The sequence below is a fragment of the Marmota monax genome, unplaced genomic scaffold (assembly GCF_021218885.2).
Source record: "Marmota monax isolate L192 unplaced genomic scaffold, Marmota_monax_Labrador192_F-V1.1 WCK01_AAM20220418_F8-fsc01708, whole genome shotgun sequence".
Taxonomy (NCBI): Eukaryota; Metazoa; Chordata; class Mammalia; order Rodentia; family Sciuridae; genus Marmota; species Marmota monax.
The window spans coordinates 6,817-33,850 of NW_026693160.1; the positions used below are offsets into that span (position 1 = coordinate 6,817).

General features: G+C 41.0%; 2 pseudogenes; both read right to left on the minus strand.

The window, feature by feature from the left end:
- Positions 1–6,740: 6,740 nt before the first annotated feature.
- LOC124100097 (zinc finger BED domain-containing protein 4-like) lies at positions 6,741–10,760 on the minus strand (annotated as a pseudogene).
- A 1,866-nt stretch (positions 10,761–12,626) lies between these two features.
- Positions 12,627–14,298, minus strand: LOC124100098 (sodium/calcium exchanger 1-like; annotated as a pseudogene).
- Positions 14,299–27,034: the final 12,736 nt, after the last annotated feature.

Below are 27,034 nucleotides of genomic sequence, written 5' to 3' on the forward strand. Positions count from 1 at the left end.
TTTGCCTACAAAAGTTAAAAATATTGAATACAATAAAACTAGTTTCTTAAAAAACAAATATTTTAATATTTTACAAACTTGCACTGATTTTTACAAAGTGTATGCAATGCAAAATGTCATTTCATAGTGATCTGATTTTTTTCCTGCTTGCTTTTCTTGTCCATGAATGTAATTCAGAAGCAAGAGTGACTTGAAATTGACTTTTTAAAAAATGTTACTAAAATTTTCCTTTGCTGTAATACTTAGAATTGAAGATTTGTTTTAGATGAACTTCCACAAGGGTCATTTATTCTAGGAAAGTCTTGCAATCAATAATTCTTACTATTAATCACCTCCAGAGTCATAAAACACATTTTAAAAACTTTTTCATAGTGATAACAACCATCTCCAATACTAATTCTCTGTTGCTATTAATTTACACTGCCTTGTAACATAGTTTAAAAAAAAAAAAGATAGGCCAAGAAAATACTATTTCAAGTGTGGAGAAAAGCTATATTCATTATTTACCATATGAGGAAATTAAATGCTCCAGGGCCGGAGCAGACAATGTCAGAAAGCTCACAATAATGAAGTTTCTTTTTAAAATTTAGGTATAAGAGGAAATGCATACTGTGAGGGAGAAAAGAATAGTCGCTAATTGGATGGGCCAGGTACAGGAGGGATTATAACATTCTGCATTCTTTTCCTTCTCCAACTCAGTTCATTATGGCTTTTCTAGGCTAATAGAGACTGGGCAGTGACAGTGTGATGTACTTGATATATGTTCAAGAATTCTAGAAAAGATAAATCACCACTCTTGTTTTGTATTTTCTTGTTTTCTATTTTCTGTGAGAGTGTGATGCACTTCGTATATGTTCAAAAATTCTAGAAAAGATAAATCACCACTCTTGTTTTGTATTTTCTGAGCCACACCAGTCATAGCAACAGAGCCTTGTCTTGTGTGTGAAAGCTAATGAGACAAAGTAGACTCTAAGGTCAGGTAGTTCTGCTGCTGAATTCTAGATCATGTTTATTAGCTGTGTGAACCAGAGGAAGTTAATCTCTGAGCCTCAATTCTTCTTCTTTAAAATGAATATAATAGCAGTATCTACTTATGATGGTTGTGAAGATTAAATCAAAACAGCTTGAATGCTTGCTCTCGTAAGTTTTAGTATCCCCACCATCACCATCACTGCTACTACTACCACCGATAATCACCACCACCATGAGCCCCATCATTATGTCCAAAACTATGACCACCATTACCTTTGCCTCTAGCACTCACTATCACCCCTCACCCCCTCACCACAATCATATCAAAATCCACCACCACCACCTTCCCTTCACCATCACTAATACCACCTCCATCTCATAACCATTACTACCATTTCTACAACAACAACGTATCCCACACCATCACTACCATCATCATTACCACCACCACTTTCATCTTCATCAACAACACTACCACCATTTTCTCTTCCACTACCATCACTTCCACCATCACCAATATTGTCCTCATTTTGCAGGTAAGAAAACTGACTCCAAGATGAAGTAACTTAATGACAGGAGAGCATAGAGACAGAGTACAAACTTGGGTGCGGAATCTCTATTTTCAGGTAGTCTAAGATTGGAAAATGGGGTGGCCTGAGTTTTGAGTGTCACCCTTAGTTTCAGGGTACCCAGAACCCTCCAATCTCTCATTCTTAAATATAAAAAACAAAACCAGCAAACTGTATCAAAAATATTAATAAGCAAGGAAACAAAATTCTGCTTTTGGCTGTGTTTTTGCTGCTTGCCTCCATATTTTTAGCTGTCACAAAAAAGTACAATGCCTCCTGCCTTATCTAACCCTGTAGAGACTGTAAGAAGGAAAGAAAATGTCATCTAGATCCCTGAGGAAATGAAAATGAATTGTTTATTCTGCTTGGCTCTATAGTAAGACACCTGTATAGGCCCACAGGAAGAAAGAGGCCTGGCTGGCTCAACCTTTGGCAAATAGATGGGTATTATGCAGACAGCAGGTAGAACCAGGAGAGAAAGGAAAGGAACTTTCATGTACTCCTGTCCATATTGTTGACTGCTTTCTTTTCCTCCCAGGTCCTTCTGGACTTCCTGACTATAAGGCAGAAACTGTGAGGCCCTATCAAAAGTCAGTAGAAAAAGTCCAATCTTACCCATGCACAATTCACAGCAGCCAAACTATGGAACCAGCCTAGGTGTCCATCAATGGATGAGTGGGTAAAGAAAACACAGAATGTATATCCACAATGGAGTTTTATTCAGCCATAAAGAAAAATAAAATGATCTTTTGCAGGAAAATAGATGGAACATAATGTTAAGTGAAATAAGTCAAACTCAAAAGGTCAAGGGTCATATGTTTTCTCTTATATGTGGAAGCTAGAGTGGGAAAAGGCAAAGTGGTAGACTCTCATGAAAATCAAAGGGAGATCAGTAGAGGAAAGGGACCAGAGGGAGAGAAAGGGGAAATACTGGGGAATGATATTGGCCCAACTATATTGTTATATTGTGTGCATGTGCAAACATGTAACAACAAATTTCATTATTATGTGCAACTATAATGCACTAATAAAAAGTATGGAAAAGGAAAACAAAAGTTCTGCCTACTTAGCACCTTGCACTGAAGGCCACTCCAGCCTCCTACCTGGTTTAACCAAAGCAGTTGTAAGATTATCTCCTATGCAGCTGACCCACCTTACATTGGTTGAATTTTCATCCTTTCCTGGCTCCTGCCCCAGAACAACTTCTACTCCACTGTTGCAAGGAAACTTAAAGATTCTCATGGCATTTACCTTTTATTAGGGGACAAATAGCTTTCCTACCCCAAAGAATGAATCTCAAATGATGAGACATCAGTAGCCATAACAGAAAGTCACATGAATATTTTATAGGAGGTTCCCATGATTACAATATTACAATGTTGTCCACAGGAAACTTTTCATACCTCAGCTAATAAAGACACAGCAGCAAAATGACACTAAATAACTCTCTCATAGGTATTATATCCTTAAGGTAGCTCCATTCAAAAGAAGTAAATACAGTATCTTTAAATCACCTGCCCTGGGTCACTGGTGTTCTCAGGAAAAAATGCAAAGAGCATCTCTTCCCACATCAAAATTTATTGTAAAATCTGTTCAGGTTTTTTAAGACAGTGGCAGTACACTGGTAACTCTGAGAACAGAGGGTGAGTGGTTGGCAGAATGGAAGGACTATTCATGAGGCTAATAGATTAAAGTAAATCAAAACCATTCCTAGACATCAAGGACTAATTCACAAAGAACAAAACAAAATACTGACAGCAGTTTACTAGAAAAATTGTCATTTTTTTTTAGAAACTTCAAGAAGTAATGTGGCTCAGAGAAGCACATGCATATCTTTGAAGTCAAATAGGTGTTCAAATTCTGGATTCATAACTTCTTAGATCTCTGAGATTCACTTTTTTCTTCAATGCTACTTACTTCCTTGGGTTGTCACCATATTACATGTATAAAAGAGCACGTGACAGCAGGTATGGTGGCACTCACCAGGGGCTCTGGAGGCTAAGGCAAGAGGATAGTGAGTTCAAAGCCAGCCTCAGCAATTTAACAAGGCCCTAAGCAACTTAGTGAGACCTTGTCTCTAAATAAAATATTAAAAAGGTCTTGGGATGTGGCTCAGTGGTTAAGCACCCCTGGGTTCAATCCCCAGCACCAAAAAAAAATTTAAAAAGAAAGCACTTGAGAAAGTTTTTGGTCATCTAATATTTTACCTATTATACCCCAAAAGGGTTCTACAAACAAAGACCCTTTAAGGTACATGTCAGATTGATTTAAACACATTCATAATGACTTAAAACTGCACAAAGAAATGAATTGTGGCTAAGTCATTGATTTTGATAATGATCTTCTTCATTGACATTGTCCATGCTCTTATGTTTTCCAAGATATGACACCTTCTTAAAATGCACATCCCATCTTTCTTTCCAGTTATGCTGTCTGTCCTCCAAAAATAAATGCAGATATTTTGTCCAAGATTAAGGCTTCCTATACCCACTGCACAATATCTTCATAGTGATTTTTATACTTACAAAATATATCTCCCACTTTAAGTATGAGCAACATATTTCTTTTGATTTCCCTTATAATATTAGCCCAGTGGTAGTCATTCATCAGTAGCTTATTAAGTAGGAATTGATATTGATTTTTAAATTCAAGCCCGGAACTAGGGAAGCAATCAACGCTGTGTGATGGCCTTGAATGTTGACTCAGAAAGTAGACCAGATTCACTTCAATGTGCCTACACTAAGAAACTTCTTCATTGGCTAAGATGGTTTCTTTTATGAAACTATCTTATAACCTCAAACTGTAATTAGCACTAGGAAAATGAGATTACAACAGCAAAAATGGAAATCTGGTTGACATGGTAAAGAACCTTTCTGCACATAATCAACTTGGTCTCCAGGCAATATTAAATTATAACATTTTTTATATAACTCAAATGTTTTTGGCTCCTACCCTATCTTATTTCTATAATAGTTATGCATTCAGAAAGCATAGGCATTTACAAAAACATCTTGTGGTTATATTTTAGGTTTTCAGATGATACTACATGTGTTTTAGCTCAAAAAGAGATAAATAATCTTGTCTGAAAGATAATTCACTAAAGCAGAAATCCATTGAAATGCTAAATTTATTTCAAACAAATTTCCTACATTAGCACATTACCTAGGAAAGTTCTATTCCAGTATAAAATATCATACGCCTATCGTTTTAATAGTCTAAAATGAAACTCTTATTACTATAAAATAAATCCTGAATATGCTAGATTCAAGGCACTATGTACTAATAGCTTTTCTTGCCTAATGACAATTTCTATAGTATTTTTCATTATTCCTGATTTTTCCCAATTCACAATTGTTCTTCTGTTCTAATCACTTCAAATTTGACTTTATTTGTATCTGGTGGTTTTATTGTACCATATTATAAAGCTACATGCCATATCATATAGCTATGTATTTGTTTCTCAGAATTCTGTGCAGCAAGAGATGAACACTGGTATATAAACAGCCAAAACAGTACTTCTTTCCCATGGAATATAATGATAATGATAATAATATTATAATAATTTGATAGGATTTACACTGAAATCCTTTTAGTCTTTTGTTCAAAAAGTATATAAATATTCAGTGTAAGAAAGCTCTATTTGTTGAGATAGATGCCTTGCATATTACATCTCTTAGAGTTAATGAAGTTAAAACCATACCTGAAAATGTAACACTTGTTAAAATTAATTTTGGATAGACCCGTTGTTTAATACATTATTCTGTTATAGGAAGCCTGCAGTAAACTGATTTGCTAAGCACTATGTCATGTAAATTTTCCAACTTACATAGTTTTCTCAACTCTGTTTTAAATATATCATAGTAAATGCTCATTTTTTTCCAATTATCTTCCCAAATGATATTATTGAGCTCCAAGTAATTTAATTTTTTTTGGAAATTGCAAATAAAAAGTTTAATTTCAGAAACTGAATCCATCATTTATAAATACACTAAAACACAGTCTACTCGAATTTAGAGTAAGTGTAGGTACAGTATTTGAACAGAACAACAACTTCCTAAGAGGTCATGGCAGATGGGCAAGTTGTCTCACCTGCAACACTTAATGATCTGAAATGAAAACATGAACCTTTTTCAGATGTTAAAGCAAAAACTTTGAAGACATATTGTTAAAAGAATCTGACAATTGATAATTTCATTTGGACGTTCTTGGGATTCTAAAATACTCGGGTGATGGCTGAATCTTTCCTATCGTAAAAAAAAAAAAAAAAAAAAAATTGTAAATGCCTAAGGCTAGCCTCACAACTGTAGCCTTCCAGATGCCCCCGTTGGTCACTACTGCCTCCAGGGCCCAAGGCCGTGGTCCCAGAACTTGGGTCAGTGCACACAGAGCTCCACTGCTCAGAACACTGCGTCAGAGGCGCAAGATGCAGGCAATGGGCCTCCTGTTGCACTGCCCTGCTCTGCACCAGCTGAATCCTCAGCAGGGACACAAGGGACTCCCATCTCAAGGACTCAGGACAGACAGTCTGGAACGTCTGAGTGAATGAATGGACTGTGCAACCCTGAATGCAAAGACTTGAAATGGAACATGCCTGCAACCGTGAACCACAACTACAAGCTCTGTGACAAGTACAGTTTTGTTTTCAAACACTTTGTCTCTGTGGTAAACAGTCTGCTTCCAGGATATTCTCTCCATTCCTAGACACACTTTAGAACCTGCAGTTAAAACTGCTCAGTCAGGATGGCTTCAGCTCCACCTCCTATTTACAAGTTTCATTTCACAACCACAAAAGTGGTTTTGTTGCAATTAAAGCAATATTTAACTAAAATACAGTACCTGATTCATGGTGTTTACACAATTGAATAAACAGTCTACAGGATAGAGTTGTTTACATCTTGTCTCCATTCTAATAAAACAAATTTCTGACCCCTAAGTTTAAAAAGATGTTGTAGTTATAAATTAAAACCTGATCCCCACTTCATAACTGGAGACATCTGCATCCACTGGACTCCTCAACCACTGCTACCTGGCCCCACAGGAGTAAGGCACCTGTGAGGTTATCTTGCACTGTGGGCTGGCAAGTGGCCCCAGATGCTGGCCTGATGTCCCACATGTTCCCGTTGGGTGGGTCACAGCCCTGGTACAACAGCCAGTCAGCACTGCGGAGAGCATCTCTGGTCTGGCAACTCTGTTGTGAGTTCAATAATGAAAGTATATCAAGGGAAGATTCACTTTCAAAAATATAAGATTTTCAAAATGCTTCATCGTGAGCTGGGGCTGGCCAAAGCTGCCATTCTCCGTGAGTGTGCTGAACAGCTTTTCCAAAGGGATGGTACTTGGGGGACAGCCCCAAAATCTGGTGGCCAAAGTGGGCAGTCCAGGCGAGGACGACCGCTTGAGGTTCCAGTAGGCAAGCAGGTCGCAGCTGTGCTCCAATACCTCCTCCTCCAGATAGGTGAGTACCATGATTTTGGGCAGCCTCTCCCACCTCTCTCTCCTCTCCACCTTGGCCACCAGCGACCACAGGCTTTCCCCTCCAGTCTCTAGACCCGGCCCTGAATCACAGCCATTGGAGGTGGCTGTGCCCTCTGAGGTAGAATTCAATATTTTGAGCTCCCTGATTAGATCCTGCCTTTACTGCTCCACCTCCTCCTCTGTGAACAGGGAGGTTTTGTAGCAGGGTTCCAGCAGCAGGTCATGGAGGGTAGCAGACAGGAGGCTCACCATGTCTTTCTTCAGTGACTTCAGCATAGTGTCGATGCCTATCGTCTCCCCAAAAAGCATCTCGACCTTCCTGCTGAGGATGTGGATCATGAAGATGACCTGGCTCAGAGTGGACAACGTGGGTACTCATCTCTGGGCTTGCAGCATCAAAGGGCCTCAGTGCATGACACACAGACTGCATGACTTCCCACTGGTAGCAGCTGACCAGCTCTCTGAAATTGCACTCGATGGACATCTCCTTAATGGCCCTCTTCTGCTCCAGCAGCCACTCCAGCATGTGCAGGGACGTGCTCCACCTGGACTGCGCTGGAGCCACTCACACAGCTTCCGAGAGGTGCTCAGCAGGCTCTGCACCATCCTCTGGCTCTTGATGGCCTCACTTATGATCAGGTCCACCATGTGGCTGAAGAAGGGCACGTTCGAGTGCTCCACCTCTATCAGAATCTTGCCGTTGCTCCAGTTGTCGGTGACCATGATGCCCACTTGCAGGCCGATGAACAACACTCAGGCTTCTCACCAGCACTTCAGCTGCTTCTGGATGCTGCCACCGCCATAGTCAGTGTCAAACTGTGACACATCCAAAAGTGCTGATCAGTGGTGGTCCTCTCAGTGTGGGCAGGCCGAGAACGCGAAGGTGAGCCAGTGGGCAGTGATGGTCAGGTACTCGCGGGTCTGGGTACTCATTTATATTCCTGATGTGAAGTGGACCACACCACTGTCAGCCTCCTTGAGCTGCTGTCAGAATCATCTGCTTCACATTGTCATACATGCCCGGGATAGCTGTGCTGGAGAAGTAGGAAGGGGAGTACAAAGATTACTGAGGTTTCTAGTATTTGAGCAGCCTGATAAAACAAACCTTTGTCCACGAAGGAGTATGGCTGGAGGTCAAGTGTGATCATTTCTGTTATCAGACTGGTGATTTTTTTTTTTTGGCAATTGGGTGAGAGTCATAAAATTTCTCACTGGGGTCATTGAAGGAGGACCTGCCCAACAGCTCCGTGCTCAGTGGCCCCTGGACGCCTGGAGAGCTGGACAGGGTGGTCTTGGGGTGGACCTCTGCCTTCAGTACATACTGGAAACTCTGCAGGTGCCTCAGGAGGCAGCTGGAGCCCAGGTTGGTGGGCTTCTTGCCCCTGCTGATGGTCCAGCTGCAGTGCAGACACACCGCCTTGATGGAGTCCACAGAGCAAACGGAGAAATGGAGAAGTGGTTCCACAGCTTGAGGTCTTCTTGCTGCTGATGGAAATAATGCTTGGTGGCTCCTCCTGACCACCACTGGCAGGCCAGTCGTCTTGGAGGAGCTTTCTGCAGAAGCCAAAGTGGCATCTGGAGAGTTTGCCAAACTGGCACCCAGGAAGCCCTTCTGGGCCCCGACCACCTCGGAGTGGCGTCTGTACAGATGCCACATCAACCAGCTGGTGCCCACATCCCTCTTCTTCCCCCAATTGATGACGCAGTCACAGTACAGGCACAGGGCCTTCAGACTGTCCATGGGGGCCAATGAGAAGTGATACCAGACCTCCGACTTCAGCCTCTTCTTGACCTTCTTGTTCTGCTGGAAGACAGCACCAGGCTCACAACTCCTTGGGCTCTACACGCTGGTCTGCCACTTCTTAGGAGAGACACCCATAGAGGACTCGCCCACATCCTCGGAGGATGACAGAACGGACACATCCCTGAGAGTGCATCCCCAGGCAGGTCCTCAGCCAGCCTGTCTGGGGACGAGGAGGTCGAGGGGCAATCTTAGACCGATCCGGGCTCCCCCTCTGTAGGCAGCAGGGTGGGCAGCAGGTTGGGGAGGTGTGGGGTACAGGAGGGGGATGCCCAAGCCATCCCCGTTTTCCTGCAGCATGATGGAGCCTTGCGCTCTCCACATGTGCTGGATGAGCACTTGGTGCCCAGGTCTTTCCGTTCTTACCACTGCTAAACTCATGCAGTGCACGCAGAAGGCCTTGGAGCTACCCAGTGGGGATAGGTAGAAGTGCTTCCAGATGGCCAACCTCCTTCTGGCCCCCGTGCTCCTGGGAAGGCAAAGACTTCTTTCTCCCATGCCCTCTGTTGTCCCCTAGTAGTGGAGCATGGCAAGGTGGGGGAAGACCCTTCCTGGGCCTCCTCTCTGCTGTACTTCCAGTGACCAGTATGTCAGAGACCTCAGGAGAGACCACAAACACAGGCTCTTCCTGCTTGTGGTCAGGGAATGGGATCGTAGCTGCCATCTTCTGGGCAATTCTGATGGGTGAGAGCTTGGAGCCCAGGTCCCTGATCTCTGCAGGCTGTGTGGAAGCAGGAGCAAGGGTGACAGCAAGGAGGAGCCCAGGGACACACTTCAGTTCTCCTGCACTAGCTTGGTGGGGTGTGACCGCCTATGTGCCTCATGAGGCAGCTGGTGCTCAGGTCCTTCTCCTTCTTGCCCCTGCTGAACTCCTTCATGCAGTGCCTATATATTGTCTTAGTGCTGTCTCTGAGGTAGATGAAGAAATGCTTCCACGCTGGAGATTTCTTCCTGGAGCTGATGCGGCAGCTGGAGAGGAGGCTCTGGGTTACTGCTTCCATGGCCACTCTGTGCAGCCTGCTGCTCTACTGGGGGAACAGAACCCCACAGTCTTCCTTGCTGAGGCGCCACCAGCCTGGCCCTCCGACTGCTCCTCACATCCTCCTGCTCACTCTGAAAGTCCACTCCTTCCAAACAGTGGCTGGGAACTGGATCATCTTCTTCCTCCTCTACTTTGAAACTTATTTTATCAGAAACACAATCACCTTCGCCTCTGGGACCAGCCTCCTAGTTGTCCTCCACCACCGACCGTAACTACCCCAGCTCATTCCTCATGCTAGCGTCTCAGGTCAATGGAGAGCTGGTCTGAGTGCCCCTGTGCGCATGCATCACTGTCACCCTTTCACAGCCATTCCGTCTCTCGGGCTGCTCCTGTGAGTGCTCCACCTGGGGTTCTGCTGTCATGTGCCTGGCCTTGGGGACGCACAGGGGAGACTGGTTGCGGGTCTTGAAGACAGGATCCCCACCACCTCGACAGCACCTCCTGCATGTCCCAGATGCACACAGGAAAGTTCACAGCAGTGGGACACCCCGCAAAGCAAAAGCAATCCATGCCCATCACCTCCTGCATCCTTTGAGAAGCATGCCCTGGTGCTCAACAGGAGGCAGAGGGACCACCGCCAAGCGAGAAGCAGGAAAAGCTGGTGAGACTGCTAAGGCACAGCCAGCCACAGCCAGCAGCCTCCAGGGCCAGGAAGGGGCCTGGCAACAGGCTCATGGCCCCTGGTCAACACCACCTGGGTTAGAGTCACACTGCCAGGAGAGCTCAAAGCTGTAAGGAGAAGGGACAAGGGCAGACAGGCCAGGAAGGAAGAAGCAGACATTCATCCACACCTTCCAGTGGTCCACATCCCAGTTCTCACTCTGTAAACTCTAGGCCGGCCAAGGATCTGGGCGGCGCGGTCTGCATGTTGGGGAATGGCGCGGCGCGGCGGGGCTCCCATTCTTAAACCACTTTGTCTGCCCCCAGCGCCCCTCCCGGGACCGGGACCAGTACCACAGCCAGGGACCTTGGCTGGCAGCCTGGGACGCTGAAGGATGCTGCACCCCTCCCAGGGCTCCCATGTGCGGCGCGGGTTCAGCAATTAAATTTGACTTGTAGCCTCATTAATTAATTGGCCTTAACATTTTCCAGAACAGTTAATATTAGAGTTTGGAAGAACAAACAATATTTTGTAATAATTAATACTACTTAAATAGTATCATTAAAGAACAATCATTAGTAGCATTTCAAATTTATAGATATCACCTACCAAACCACAAATGAAATTAACATATTTCTGATTTGCGTTTTTATTAGCTGTTAACTTTATACAGAATTCCTTGTTGAATTCCCTAATTGAATGTTGTTGAAAAGTTAAGATTAGTTGGCATGGATTTAGTGAAACCCATCACAGTAAGTGGAACATTATCAACGTGAGAACCAACATAAAGTAGACATTAATCAAACACTATTGCCCACATACACACATCAGAAGATGGATATTATAATCTCTGCTTTACTGAACTTCATTGTGATACTGTACTAAGTAACTTCTCATCTCTTAACACATGGCAAAGAGATGAAAGGTCCCTGCAAAGCTTTTTCAAGAAAACCTGTTTTCTCTACTCACCCCCACCTTTTTTGTTTTGTTTTTCTTACATATTCAAGAGGAGAAATTTCATACTTGGAGAGTATGCACCTTGCCATTCAAATATATTACATACCACTAGAACCATTTTTAAAAGTAATTATAGTTAATATATTTGTTTTTCTTACTTGAAATTCTTAAATTGTAATTGTTTCAAAAACGTAATTACTCACCATAATATCCTTTGTTACCCTGTAGATAATACAGTGATACCGGAGTTTCTGGTTCTTCTTCCTCCCTCTTTCCTTTCCTTCTCTTCTTCCTTTTCTCCCTCCCTCCCTCCTTCTTGGACACTGGTCACTGAGTCAGAATCTCTGTTTTTTTTTTCTGGGGAATTAAGTGCAAAGCCCTATCTAAGGCAAGGAAGGAAGAATATATCTCTCAAAGGCAGCTCTCAGTGGAAGAATCACTTCATAACAGAGTTACCACTGTAAAGTGCCAATAGAGTAAGTTGTTCCTACTTCTTTCTCTGACCTGTTCCCCATCAACTAGGATGCTTGCACAGAATCTGATTTCTCTGCCCATCTCTATATGAGCAGGGAAAAAAGGTTTATGTAATCATATAAAGTAAAATTAGACTGGAAATAAATAATGGATACATGTTCTTCTCATAATGGCATAACACTGAAGAAGCAGGGTTGGTCATTAAGTCATAATTAAACACTTGCATACAAGCAGAAACATTATACTGTCATAAAACCACAATGTCAGATGAAAACCACAAATAGTTCCACTCAGTCCTAGCATCCAGGAAATTCTTTTTAAAGGTATTTCTTTTTTGGGCTTTCCCAGTTTGTACTCAGCAATGAAAGTAGAAACCTTTTGTGATGTGTTAAAAATTCTTTTTCTGTATATATATATACTGCATGATCCTATACAGAATACAGAATTTCCAACCCATCTTAAATGATCTGATAACTTACATCATAAGCTTCATTTTATCATGGTCTACAGTGTATCAAATATGTAAAAGGACAAAAGTAAAAAAGATCTCAATGTCAAATTAAGATCTGTGTCTAGTACATATTGATAGGTGACACCCAAGCAAGGACTGGTACTTTGAAAGCTGTTTTCCATAATACTCTGTTCCTTTAATGCCATTTGGTTTAAAAATATGCACACACTCTCACAGTCATGCACTCACTCACTCAAATATACACACAAACACATAAAAAGAACTTACACGATTTCATTATTCTGGAATTCGAGCTCTCCACAAGTGTCCTCAAAGGCTCCCCTCCACCTCGGGCACTCTCTTCGATGGTTTTATAGGGAATGATAACATTTCCCTGAGCTCCAGATGTTCTCAATACCTTCATCTCCATGATGCCAATGCTCTAATTCATGAGTCACAGGTTCCTCAAAAGTAAAGATACCAGCATGGTTGTCATCAAAACTGGTTACTGTGGTCATGGATGGTGATCTAAGGCAAGCAAGAGTGGAGACATGATTGGCTTCCAGGATGCCATCTTGGAAGCTTCAGAAGATACTTTGACATTGCTGAGGTGTGCAAGGAAAATTTTACCCTCCTCAAAGCTGTCATCATCAATGATGCCAACTCTAATTTCCTTCTGGGTCTCTCCAGGTTTAAGACAACAGGTCATTCAGTAAATTCATAATCAGATCCAAAATTGGCCATGTCTCTTCTGTTTTGAAGTCAAGGAACACAGAGTTGGTCAAATCCCCACTTCTGCAGATAATGGTCAGGACCACAGTACCACAGTTGTCCAGACACTGATATGTCCCTTGCTCAAAGACGACCTGGCTAAATGGGTCACTTTTGGCCACTTCCATGTTGACCTCTTGCATGCTGACAGTCTTCCTTGCTTGGTCAGCTGCATGCCTCTTTAAAATGTTGCCAGCTCCAGTCATCAAGCAAGTAGCTTGAATGTGGTAAAATGCTCGGCTTTTTTGTTGCTGAGTTAGGATTTAGTACTTGGCTAATTCTGTTAACTGCTCTATTTCATTCTCTGGATGTTTCTGCTTCAGTTCCTTCAGAATCCTCGCCATTTCTCCCTTAGCCTATTCATCATCTTGGTCCCTCTCTCATTGAACTCCAGAATAAGAGCACCATCTAAGAAATTGTCAACATGAGAGCTGACTACTTTCCCATCCATTTCAATTTCCATTTTGGAAGATGGCTGGTCCCCCTCGTGTTCAGTGATCACTCCCCTCTGCTTGCCAGCCTGATACTGCTTGTAGACGTACTTGTAAAACAGAAGCCTCCTAATCTGCTACCCAGGCAAACACAACACAGAAGGGAAAGAAGAAGAAAGTTAGCAAAACATCCCAGACCTCCACAACATCAGGAGAAATGACAAGTGTAGGTGAAGATGCTCCAGGCTGCCATCACAAAGAACACATGCAGATGCTGAATCTTCCTCGTCTCTCCATCAGGAACCACCTAAACACAAAGTGCAATGATGATGAACATGCTGAAGGCAGCACTTCCCACGATGGTGCTGGGCCCCAGGTCTCCTGCAGTGAAGTTATGGCCACATAATTCAATAACTGAAAGCAGAACCTTGGGAGCAGAAAATCCCAGGGCCAAAGTCAGGTTGAACATAGTCTCATTCCAGATCCTCACAGTCATCTTGGTAGTCTTTCCGTTGTTTTTCTTTATGGTTATTTCTTTTTCTTGGGATGTGATGAGTTTGATAAAGAACACAAACTGGTAGGCAATGATAGAGACTCCCAAAACATGTTGACAATGTCCTCAAAATACCCAGTAGCTCTAGCAATCTTGTCTCTGAAAGAAGGGTCTTGGGGCTTCCAAATAGGCAAAAATCACCCTTTTCTTGCAGTAATATGAGCCAGTACACTTGCTTGTATCATTTCCTTCTCCTTCCATTTCAGTCTCAGCAGTTATATGATCCATCTGGGAAAATAAGAAAGCCATCAGAGTTAAAAGATGAAATCCCATTGGAAACATGGATGAGAGGCTTCACCAAGGCATGTTGTACAGGGAGATGTCCAACTATCCTGACCTATTGGTAAAAAGAAGATGGCGGCAGGGAAGGCAGAAAAAAAATCACATCATTAGACCCAAATCCAAAGCATGATTAATACCTTTAACAAAAATTTCTGTATGTTTAACCATCACAATATCTCTGGTGTATCATCATTAATCTGACTCCATCAGTGATTAGGCAACCCTTTGTGAAATTTACAGTTTGGTTTCTCTTTTTGTGAATTTCCTACATGTAGTTCCATTCACTGAGCAAGACCCATGACTGACTTCCTGGAAATGAAAAGTTCAATTGTAAGCCTGCCTTTATTAAGCACACATTTATTCATACTAATGGGCAACAAGAAAGAAAAACAAAACTTTTGAAGCATTAAAAAATCACCTCCTTGTTGCTAAAGCAGATTTTTCTTTTAAATTTTTGTTAGTATGTTTGTCTTCAAGGACATTTTTCATTGAGAAAATCACTTTATTAAGATTCATGCATTGAAACTGAGGCTCTGAAAAACTCCTACCAACACAAGGCATGGTGATGATCTTAAATTTTGAAGTACACTTACACTATATTTCAAGAAATCACACCCTATGGCTCTAAACTTGGAAACAGAGAAATCTCTACATTTGCCTGCAATCAAAGCTCAATGGTATTTGTTCTCAAGAGGAAAAAAAAAATTCCACTGTAATGCAATATTTCCACACATTAAGTACAGGTTTTAAAAACATGTTTTGATGAGAGCACATTTTCTCCTAATTTTCAGCAACCCAGATCTCCAGATATATTAACAACTGGGCATCTGGTACTTGAAGAACAGCGCTTTCTATCTGTATACATAGCCTGCTTTACAACCTGCAGGCTGTCCCCAACAGAAAGGAAGATAACCAGGTCCAGGTCTGGTTGTCTGTAAGACCCTGGCAGGCTTTGAAATCTGCATTACCAGCCATAAAATCTTCCTTCTCTGTGTCAGTGTCATACTTTCCATGGTCATTCCAAAATACACATTAGTTCTATTGTGGGCTCAAGTGACCAAAATATGCAGGAACAATGATTCCATCTAAATTAGCTTATTTAGCATAGCAACAGTGACCACAAAGTATACGTGTGTGTGTGTGTGTGTGTGTGTGTATAATGAAGGGCTATAGGCAATTAGGGATATGGCAACAGAGTCACTGAGGAACACAGAGAATGGCAAGCAAAGTAGTGGATAGAATGACCACAACCCTACATTCAACCACCAGCTCATGTAAAACTCAGCTCTGATCTCACATCACCTCTGCTTCCAGGACCTCGGGTGTGGGGGCTGGGGTAAAAGGGGTAGGGAATGGACGATGAAGTACAGGAAGGTCTGCAACTCTCATCTGGAAGGCTTCAGGGGAGGACAGTTATGACATCCATAGAACATGGATAGGAAAAGGGTCCTGAGCCAGAAAATTACCCTGTGGCCTGGAAAAAGTTAAAAGAGGATCTTGGTGAGATGCTCCCATAGCTCAATACTTCCTGAGAGCCACCCATATTTGTCTGTTTGTTGCTGATGGCTTACACTGAAAACTGCTCCAAGGTCCCAGAAGAATCACCATGGTCAGCACATTCTGGAAGATCCTCAAGATCCCACCATGGCCTCAAGCCCTTTGTAATTCATCACTATTGGTAGCTAGCCTTCTTTTGTATTTCTCCCATACTGAAGAAGACCAGGAGAGGGTAAAAGGCTGACAAATGAAAGAAACACATTTACAAAGCATGTAAGAGTTCATAGTCAATGTGTATCTGCTTGTTTAGCCATTACAGGGCTTGGATGGGGTGTGAGATGCCTGCTTAAAACAAGATGACCTTCAACTGGCCTGCAAGAAAAATAGAAAGAGATTTAGTTCCAACTCCCTTATACATCCATTTATTCCATAATTTATGTGTGCTTAATATGAAATTTAGAATGACTCACTAGTCTCTCTTCTAGAACTAAGAATTCACCAGTGAATAAAACAAAGTCTCGGTCTTCTCAGAGCTTATATTCTAATGGGGAGGAAACAACGGAATAAATGAAATATCAGGTGATAAAAAGTGCTACTGTGTGGGCAGGGCAGAATCAGTCTAAGGAGGACAGACTGTGTGTGTGTGTGTGTGTGTGTGAATGCATACACACATACAGCAGCATGATATTACAGTAGATGGTTAAGGAAGGCCTCTCTGATAAGACAACATTTGAGCAAAGTCCTGAAGGAAGCAAATGTCAAACCTTGTGGGTACTGCAAGAAGAGTATTACAACAAAGGACAAAGGTAATGGTGATGGTAATGGTGCTTGGCACATCCCAGAACTACAGAGAAACCAGCATGGAGGAAGGGCTGAGCAGGAGTGGGAATGGATCATGGGGCCACTGAGGTACTGGCTTTGATGAGGAGAGAGACAGGAATCCCAGGGGGTTCGGATCATAAAGTAATATCTGGTTTTCCTTTTAGAACAGGCTCTCTCCTGGTTCAGTGGAGAGATTGTAGGGGATAGGAGGAAACAAGGAGACCAGCTCATGCCTACTATATTGAGATCTGATTTCTAAACAATCCCAATGCCTACCAGGTATTCAAAAATGAAAGAGCAGATAGCTAACATTTAAAAAGGGGTAGTTATCCTTTTAGTAGACTTGCAACTTAAAATGGCTTGGAGACTGATAAGGATCAAAAAAGGTTAAATATTTGCAACAAATAACAGTAATGAACACAGAGAGTAAACCCTGAAGAAATATTCAAACCTGCATCTGTCTCCAAGCCTGATATAATTAATCACTCCTTCAATTCACTGCCAAATTCATCATTTTATTTTTCACATTTCAGCCAAAATATAAACTTGCTAAGGAACAGATCTGACACTATGACTCTACTTAAAACCCTTTGTTGGCTCTATTTTGCCTCATGCCCTATGGTCAAACCCCTCAGTAGTAAGCTCAAGATCTCTGTGCTCCTGAATGCAGAAATTCTTTTGATTCCCTAAATAAGTCACTTTTTTACCTACTGGCCTTTGCAGACTATGTTCTTTCCTCTAAACATTTTTCTTCTTACAATCAAGGTTCAAAAAAGTATAACAAATCACAGTCAATTTCTTGAGAGACCGATATTGGATTCTTTTCGTAAAACTATTATAGATATTGTGCTAAATTATTTACATGTATCGATTATAGCTAATATTTATAATAACAAGCATTTTTGTATCACACAACTTTTAGTGTTTCTATTTCCATTATGATCTTTGCAAACAGCACCCCCTGGAGTTGTGTAGTGGGCAGTACACTAAGCCCTATCCAGTATATACTATTAGCTCATTTACAAAGTGGGATAACTGAGGTTTAGACTAGTTAAGACCTTGTTGAAAATCATATAGATAGCAAACTCCTGAGTTAAGATTCACACCCTGTCTACTTCCATTAACTGTTCCATTAGGTCATCCCTGATAGTTGGTGAAGTAATACTGGACAATTGTTGGATTTGGGCTTGAACTAGTCCATTGGAAAGCCTCTTGCCTTCTATGCAGGTTAGAAGAGCTCAGTTAGCAATAGTCTTGTGGAAGGTTTCCAACAGCCTGGCTTTTATCTTATGGATTAGAGACTCAAGCATCAATGACTGTGGTATGTAGCATGACGGCTGGCATGTTCCTAGAGACAGCTGCCCTATGCTTCCTGCCCTTTAGCAATTGCCTGGCAACCTTTTCCTGCATGCACAGTCAGGGCACTCTCTTAGGTTGGCCATAAAAAGGCCCTACCCTCCATCTCTGCCCTAGCCTGTATCTCACAATATGCTCTTAGTCAAATGGGGACCCGATGTGTAAAAATGGATGGATCAGTAAAAATCCATTGTTATTATTAGGGAAAAAGGAGAGGGGCTTCAGAGGTTACCAAAAATCATCACAATTATATTCAAAAAGTGATAGCATCATAATTTGTGTAGCCAGGGGACACAAAACACTGATGTAAGTTATTGGCAATAAAACTGGGAAGAACTCTCTGGACTTTGGTTGCTTTCTTTATTTAATGAATTCCAAACCCAGAAGGTTGTGAGGATTTGGGAAAGGTGTTATCTAAAGGAGTTGCTTTTTTTCCTGTATTTCCTTTCTTCCATGGTCTTCCTTCCATTATAAGATTCCAGAAGTTCTATTTAACTCTCCCCAACTTCCCTGACATATATATAAATATATATAAATTTTTTTGCACGAAAATTAAGCAGGAAGATAAGAACAGAGGCCACAGGTATCTTGGTTTAGTTGCTGGCTTTCTTATGTTCTGCCTTGATCTACTGAAGGCTGGCACAAAAAGTAGGCTGATTTTTATGGTGTATTCAGATCAACTCTTATGTCTATGGCCAGGGATCACTTAGGAATATCTACTTCATCATCAAAATGAGTCTTAAGCCCATGAGTATCAAGAACACCTGAATTATCTTCTACTCCCTATTTATTTTAAGACAAAACAACTTTATCACTACAAATTACAAACTTTAATGGTCTGACAAGAAAGAAGATAAAGAGATACTTGCCTGCCAGTAATCCACCCACCTGTGCTGAAGGGAGAAATCACAGTTACAAGGAAGAGAAACACATGCCTACAGACAGGTCTTTATCAAACTGCTTTGTAAAGGATAAGGAAGCAGCTCAGTTGCAAAGGGGCTTGAAGAGGAGTGAGGCAGCAGAGTGCCTACTCCCCACAGGAAACCAGGGCCAGTTTTAACTACCAAGGAGAACCTGACTCAGGAGAAAGGAATATGCTGGTGTCCTCACCAGCCCTCACAATGGATGGCCTCATCCCATTCTATTGATTGGCAGTGGGGTTATTCCAAGGAACTCCCTGACTCACCTTCATCAGGACTTGGAATTCCCTTCTATGTAATTTTTGCTGACTGAAAGCCTCAGAGCTAAGAAATTAATCTACTTCTAAGGCAACATGGAAGCAAGCATAAATCTTTACCCATGACTGAAGCAAGTACTTCCCAGGGCTTCTAGACAAGGAGATGTTGCCAGAGGATGAAGATATTTTTAATGTGACATATGACCATCCCATCTAAGGTTCAAATACTCCTCTGGCTCCCAGCCTCAGTCTATCAGACCAGGGTCAGAATTCAGAAAGGAACTTAGTTTCCACAGTACTCTTTGCAACTTTGCACAGTACTCTTTTAAACTTTTTCTTTTTCTTTCTCTCCCTGTCCTCCCCAGAGTTTCCTCTCAGCTGATTGATAAACTGGGACAAGTCATGTAAGGGGCTATGGGAGGTCTTGTGAGGAGTCAAGTCCTTCTGCCCAAACTGATGAAACTAGAGTGAGGGTCCTGTCCTGGGTTAGAAATCATGTCGCTAAATTGTTCAGCAAGGGGAGCAACTGGGGTAAGGACCAGGTAATGTGACCAGAAAAAATATATATATAAAGAAAAGATACACTTAGGATTTAGGATAATTAAGAAGTTCTTGGAAACAGGTGATGTGATAAACTTGTTAGCCCTTTTCTCTATTTTATTTTTCTACATTGCACTTACTACTTCTATCTGCTGTGTACTTTATTCAGTAGTTCCTTTTTGTCTTTTTCCCTCTGACAGATGGAAACCCTGTAAGAGCAGCAACTTTTCTTCCCTTTTTACCAATGCATTCCCAGTTCCTAGAGGAGAGCCTGGCACATAGAAAATGTACAGCACATGTTTACTGAATAAAAAAAAAATAATTATCATAGGGTCATGTGCTGATTCCCCAAATCTCTGATGCTGAATCATAATCTGGGACTTGGGCCTCAGCATTTGCATTGGAAAATACTCTCTGGAAACTGATGAGCCATAAAATGTGCAAAGTTCAGCATCAGGTTGAAAAGCCAATATCAGTGTAATCTGAAGGAAAGGAAATAGATGTTTCAGGTTCATAGTAAAGAATCTCAGGCTGGAAAAATTGTCCCTAGCATAAAGAGATGATCTGGGGCCCTGACATCTTGCCCAGCACCTGGCCCTATATCATCCCTGGCTCACTGATTCTATGGTCTCTGTTGAGAGAGTCCTGACCCTGGGGACATCCTCAAGGAAGCCTATCTTTCCCTCCTTTGAATAATTTAAAGACATCTTGTGTAACACCAACCAAAATCATCTCCATTATAGAGTCCCTGTAAAAGAGAAAGAGAACCAAGATTTAAATTTTTATATTAACTCTGCAGACAAACATGGAAAAATGGGCATGCAGAGGAATACTGGAGCAGAGAGTCTTCCAATAGAAATTAAAGAAAGAAGGATTCAGAGAGAAGATGTGCTGATAATCTTGGGTTCCATGTGAAGTCAGTCAGGATTTTCCTTAGAATTACTGAGGCAGGGTCAAGGAGCAGGGTTTAAGGCCCTCACTTAGGGCCATTGATGGCAATGAGGACTGAAATCACTGACTTGAGTATGTGCTTTGCATTCATGATTCCTGCTGACCTCTCTGACAATATTGCAAGGAGGTCTGTATTATCATTCTCATTTGATAAATTAGAAAAACAAAAAGTTCTTACAAGTAAGTGGTCAAAGGTCACACAGACTTAAATGAGAGCTGGGATTTAAATGTAGGTACTTTGCATCACACCAAAATGATTTTTGTTGTTTGTTTCCACTACATAGGGTAATAATGCTTTTCTTTGAGGACAAAGAGCTCTGCACTTAGATACTTAGTAGAGAATGACCTCTCACACTGCCCCTGCCTCCCCCCTGAATAAATGTGTTCAGACTGCATTAGTACATCCAGGGCTTTGTATGTTTTCCATTCCTGTTTCTTGTCTCCTTTCCCAACCCCCAGTTTATAAACACTCATATTCATCATCAAGTAATAAGGGAAAGATGATTCATTTGGGGGATCATCAGCTGAAGTCTGCAGTCTGAAATCATTCCAAAGTCATGTAACAAACTTAAGGTTCTTCCACTTGCTCAGGAGGGGAAAAAAAGGGAGAAAGAAATTCTAGCATTGAAAAAGCAAAACTAATGAGGGGAATGGGATGGGAGCCATGGGAAATGATACAGAACAGTCATAACAAATCACTTAATACATCACTACTAACAAATCTATATTTTTTTCCCAGAATCTCAATGCAACTCACAAATTTACTTACTTAAGACTTTTTTGTTTTAATTTTAAATTGGTCAGAAATCAAGAAAACTGCAAGAACAAAATGTCATTCATGGTTTCACCTGCTGAGATTTTCTGAGCCACTCATATGTGCCAGATGCTGTGAGGTGTCAAGGCAGGAGAGAGTCCACATACTGGGAGACACAACTGTTTAATTACTAGAGAGTCACAGGAGAAGGGAGACATCCCTGGCCTTCAAACAGTTGCATCATTGAACATTCAACTGAACTACCCAGTTCCCAGGTAAGTGTCTGGGGCCTTGGGTTACTAGAACCAAGATTCTAGAAACTTCAGATCCTTCAGTCTATGGCTCTATAACCAAGAGATTTCAAATATAATCTTGAAATCTTAGAGCAGGACCTTGGAACATCTCCTCTGGACTCTGAAATTTCCAGGGTCCTCTTGATGGACAGTGATAACTATTTTAGGTAATAATCTGTTCATTATCATCCCTGAAGAGAGAGAGCAGTCTTTCTTTGATGTTTGATATTACAAGGAAAAGGAACAAGGTCATATGCATTCTTTTATATATAATGAATACAAAAATATCTCCTACCTTAAAATATGTTCTATGCTAGCTGCTGCCATTTATCCTTGAGGAACTTTATAGTGTATCCTCTCCATATTTCTAGGTTTGGAGTGAAGGACCCTTCTTGTACTCACCAAGAAGTTATTCAGTGGCCTTAATGTACAAACACCTTCACAGACACTTCAGGAATTACAAAGATAATTGATACAAGATCCCTGCATTAAGGAATTCCCAGTTTCTGTGTGAAAGCTACCATTAGTGACCATTAATACTAAAGAGAATAAGGAAAAATGTATAAAGGAGGAAATGAGAAGAATGACAAAGCTGGAAATGTTAGAGGACATTCTAGAGGGAAGAAATGATGTGAAAAAGGCACAGAGCAATGCTTCTCCAACTTTAGCTCCCCTAGCAATCACCTGGGAACAGCATTACAATGCAGACACCTGGGCCCTATCTTCTGATTTATAACAGGTGTAAAGAGGACCCCCAGATTTGTATTTCAGCAAGCACTGGGGTACTTCTGAGAGAGTGGTCTTGGATCAGCCCTTGAGAAGCACCGGTGTAAAGGGTAGAAGGGCATAAAGGAAAAAAGAGAAGCCAGGAGAGAGCAGAACTGGAGGAAAACAGCTGCCCGGCAAAAATATGTTCTGGGAGGCCCTGGAAGGAAGCTAATGCCTAAAAATCAGAGGGCAGAGTTTTCTAGTATCCAGAAGAAAATAATGTGAAATAATGCCTCTTGCAAACTGGAATTCTAGGCAGGACTGAAATATGAGAGGCCTGTGCATGTGTTCCTGGGAGTCGGGGGTTGGCTCTGAAGGAAAGGGAGAAGGGACCCTAATTAGGAGTCCCATGGCCCACAAAGAGATTAAAGTACTGAGGTAATTATGAAGCACCTACTTTATGCATGTGGGTTACTTTTGCCTCCTCTGAGCTGGCACAGACAAGAATTTCCAGGACATTCTCTCATGTGAACCAAGACTCAGGATAAACAGAAGTCTTCAGAGACCTCTCCAGTTTTTACATGCAAGCCCTAAGTAGAGGCAGAAAACATGCAGAACTCCCAGACAGGAAGCCTTGGATGACAGGAAAGCTGTGCTCCTTAAATTACAGGCATTTTATGGGGTATCCCCTGCACCCCCTCGTCACTCCAACTGAAGAGTTAATCTGATCTATGCAGTCACTCTTGCTTTCTAGTGTGCCTCTTGGAACTAGGAATGTTTTTCGGAATTAAATTTCAAGCTGCATGATAGGAACATCCAGAATGGTTTTTTTTTTCTTTTAAAATCTTTAACAAGAAAAGCCACAGTGTTGTGAGCAGAGGCTGGTGAATTTCATGAGCTTTCCCCACTGTCATGAAGTTTCAGCTTCCAGTAGATAGCTTAGCTATCAACTTGATGTTTGTGAGTCTTTCAGATTTTCCTGCACAGTCTCAACTCACAGTCCTTGAAAGAAAAGATGCTCTTGAGAAGAGGAGAAGTAGGAAGTAAAAAGAAATATTAAGGAAAAAAGTCAAGTGAATATGCTCACTTAATGGTGCCCCTTCATCAAAATTCTATGCTACAGTTTTCTAAACTTCCTGACAATATGCTCAATGGCTTGGCTGTAAATTCAGACAAAATCAGTTAATTTTAAAAAAGGGAAATCAGCTTAGAGGGGAATTTGTCAAATCTTATAATTTAGAAAGCACAAATGGATTTGCTTACATAGAAGTCTAGGCCCTTACTTTTGGAGATTCTCTTATTGGTCAGAGGTTGGATATGAACACTGTGTGTGAGAGGTTAATTTTTGGTTTTTAAAGCTTTATTTTTTTTATGTTCTCTGTATGGTTCTAAGGTTCAACCAGGGATGAACTTCAGTGAGTGAAAGGTGAACTAGCTAATTGATGGTAAAGATGCATGAAAAAGCCCTCTTCTATCCACTTAAGTATGTTTTCTATTCTGCTGTTCCACTCAATATTAATATTTAACAGAATATAAAAATGAAGACTTTGGAAATTTAAAAGACCATAGGACCTCAAAGAAGCAGAAATGGGTATTTTAATTCTCCTGACAAGGATTTATAAACAGAATAAACAGATTGAAAATTATGATCCAGAAAGTCCTGTCCATGGCTGCAGGGCCTCTGTCTGTCTTGTTGAACACTATCTCCAGCATCAAGCCCATTGTTTTTTACATGGTAGACGAATTAACAGAACAAATCCCACCTACCCTAAGGGGATTTGTCTGTGTAGAAAGGAGATGGCTTTTGCTTTCAGGGTGAAATAAACTCTCTGGTTCCTGTCCAGTGGAATTGCAACTTAATACCAACTAGCTCCTGGTAACTGCAGTGTGGGCCCTGGTTAACAACTGACATAGTCCCCATATCCACACCCACAGTCCTGCCTGGCCACCTACTCTGTGATGACAGGCAGATTGTCTGTTACATTGCAGGAGGATGAACTGTACACAGAGATGGCAGTTAGACCCAGCCTCAGGCTAGAGCTTGTAAAATGACCCTTTGTCACGTTATCTCAGGAATTAACTTTAAAGCTTTTATTTGTTCCAATTTGTTCATTTGTTCATAAACAAGTCAAAGAATCTTATTTCGTCTATTAAGAGAGAGTCATTAATCATGCATTTTATGTTTTATGCTTGAATTGGTAAAAGATATTTTGAAGACTCAAGAAAACTGAACTTTCTGATAATGTTTAAAGTCAGTCACCAAATAACTCATTAAAGTTTGATGGGACAGAGAAAAATAAATTTCTCTTAAATAAATAAAATTCATTTCTTCTTGTGTTCATTTAACAAATATTTATGAGGAACTGCTCTTTGCTCTGCATTGTCATCCCAGACACTAGAAAGACAAAGACAAAAAAAAAAAAAAAAACCACCAGTGCAGTTCCTATTCGTTTGGGACTTACATTCTAGAGGAAAAACAACACGCAGTAAGCAAAATGAACAAATTAGCACATTCGAAGTTTCCATATGTAAATTCGATTATGAAAACAATCAAGCAAAGAAAATGGAACACAGAGTTTCGGGAATAAGTACTAGTTGAGGTGCTCAGCTTTGCAGAGACTTGAATATAGTTAAGATTTTCTATTGACAGTGCCATTATTATTAATTTTTGAGTCCGAAACAGAATAAATGATAAAGCATAGGTTTGTTTGAGATTCTTTTGGAATTTTCGCCTTAATGTCACTGGACTTTATTAGTGTTATCAATAGGGGCTTGGACAGGAATTTCACCTCTGGGTTCAGGAACACATCATATTATACCAATCTAATGGTTATCCCAAAAAGGCAGACTGGGCCCAAGGATTGCACATAAATAATGACTCCATTCAAAGGCACACCCCTTTGATTTTATTTAAAGAGTAGCCTCTTATTAATACCTGAATGGCCAATTTTTCAAAAATGAGCTCCAATTAGTGGAACTCTTACTCCAAAGTCAATGGCACTGGTGAGAAGTCAAAGAATCTCATGTGTATAGTCTAATGACGGTTCAATGCCTTTTTTTTCCCAGAATTCTGCCACCCATCCTTTCCTTCTCTATTCTTATCTGAAATTCCACAATAAACACACACAAGACTGATAGTTCATCTACAATTCAGACACATACTCTTACACAAATACATTGCCATTCATATTCATGATGTTTAACTTGGCTGCCTATTTAATTACTGAAAATGGCCATATCAAAATTTGCACGTGTGCATGGAAATAAAAGCTGACCACTTACATTTTAAAATTTTATTCAATATCATTTTTTATTTCTAGATTTTTATATACTTAGTTGCAAGTCTACTTTAAGATTAAATACAATTTTGACCCAATATTGGTCTTTTGGAAAATGAATGATATTAGATTTGAAGCCTAAAAGATACAAATTATGTATCTTATGAATCTTAAGAGACATTTTTAACTTTTTGTCAAAAGTCAAGTTCTGATTAAAAATTGAGGAAAGGTAGAACTTGGATGGAAAATTATTTAAGACCTCAAAATGCCTACATAACTCATAACATTGAGGTAGATGCTATGAGGTAGATGCTATGATTATCCTACTAACTTCATTAAGTTCCATAGAAGCAAGGACTTGGCCTATTCACTCTGTACTCCACACCTAGTATAGTGACTAGCACACAGACATTGATCAAGCAAAGTGATTAAAGGACCCAATGAAATTTTCAGACACAATTAAAAGTTTAAAAAACCCAGAAAAGTATCCCAGGCTGTGCATGGCAAAGCGTGGCTGAACCAAGACCTCAGTACCAACATGCAGAGTAGACTCAACTCTAAGACACCCTTAACACCAAAATGCAACGAGTAACCTCAGCTTAGCAACCATCAAGTGTGCAGGAGACAGTGGCTGGATCAACCAACACCAGTGACCAGACAGCTGTCAGGTCTATGGTGAGCTGGGATTCTTTTTCATAGTTTTAACTAATTTGTGCTTGATCATAAATTTTAATTCAATTCCAAAATCCCAAAGACAATTCTTCACAGAACTAGAAAAAGCAACCATGAAATTCATGTGGAAAAATAAGAGATGCAGAATAGCCAAAGCAATACTAAGCAAGAAGAGAGAAGTTAAGACATATCATAATAGTATAGCTTAAACTGTACTACAGAGACATCATAACAAAAACAGCATTGTATCGTCATCAAAATAACACAGAGACCAATGAATGGTACAGAATAGAAGACAGAGGAAACTCACAAAAAAACAGTTATCTCAAACTACAGCAAGGTGCCAAAAACATACATTTAAGGAAAAAAAAAGCCTATTCAACAAATGGTAAAGCCACATAAAATAAAAAGTAAAGCCCTCTCTCTCGCTCTGCACAAAACTCAATTGAATATAGATCAAAACTTAGACACTAGAACAGAGATCCTGAGCCAAATAGAAGAAAAATTAGTCCTAAATCTTCACTATGTCATCCTAAGATCTGACTTCCTTAAGGAGACTCCAACATTCCAAGAAGTAATTTCAAGAATGAATAAACAGGATAGATTC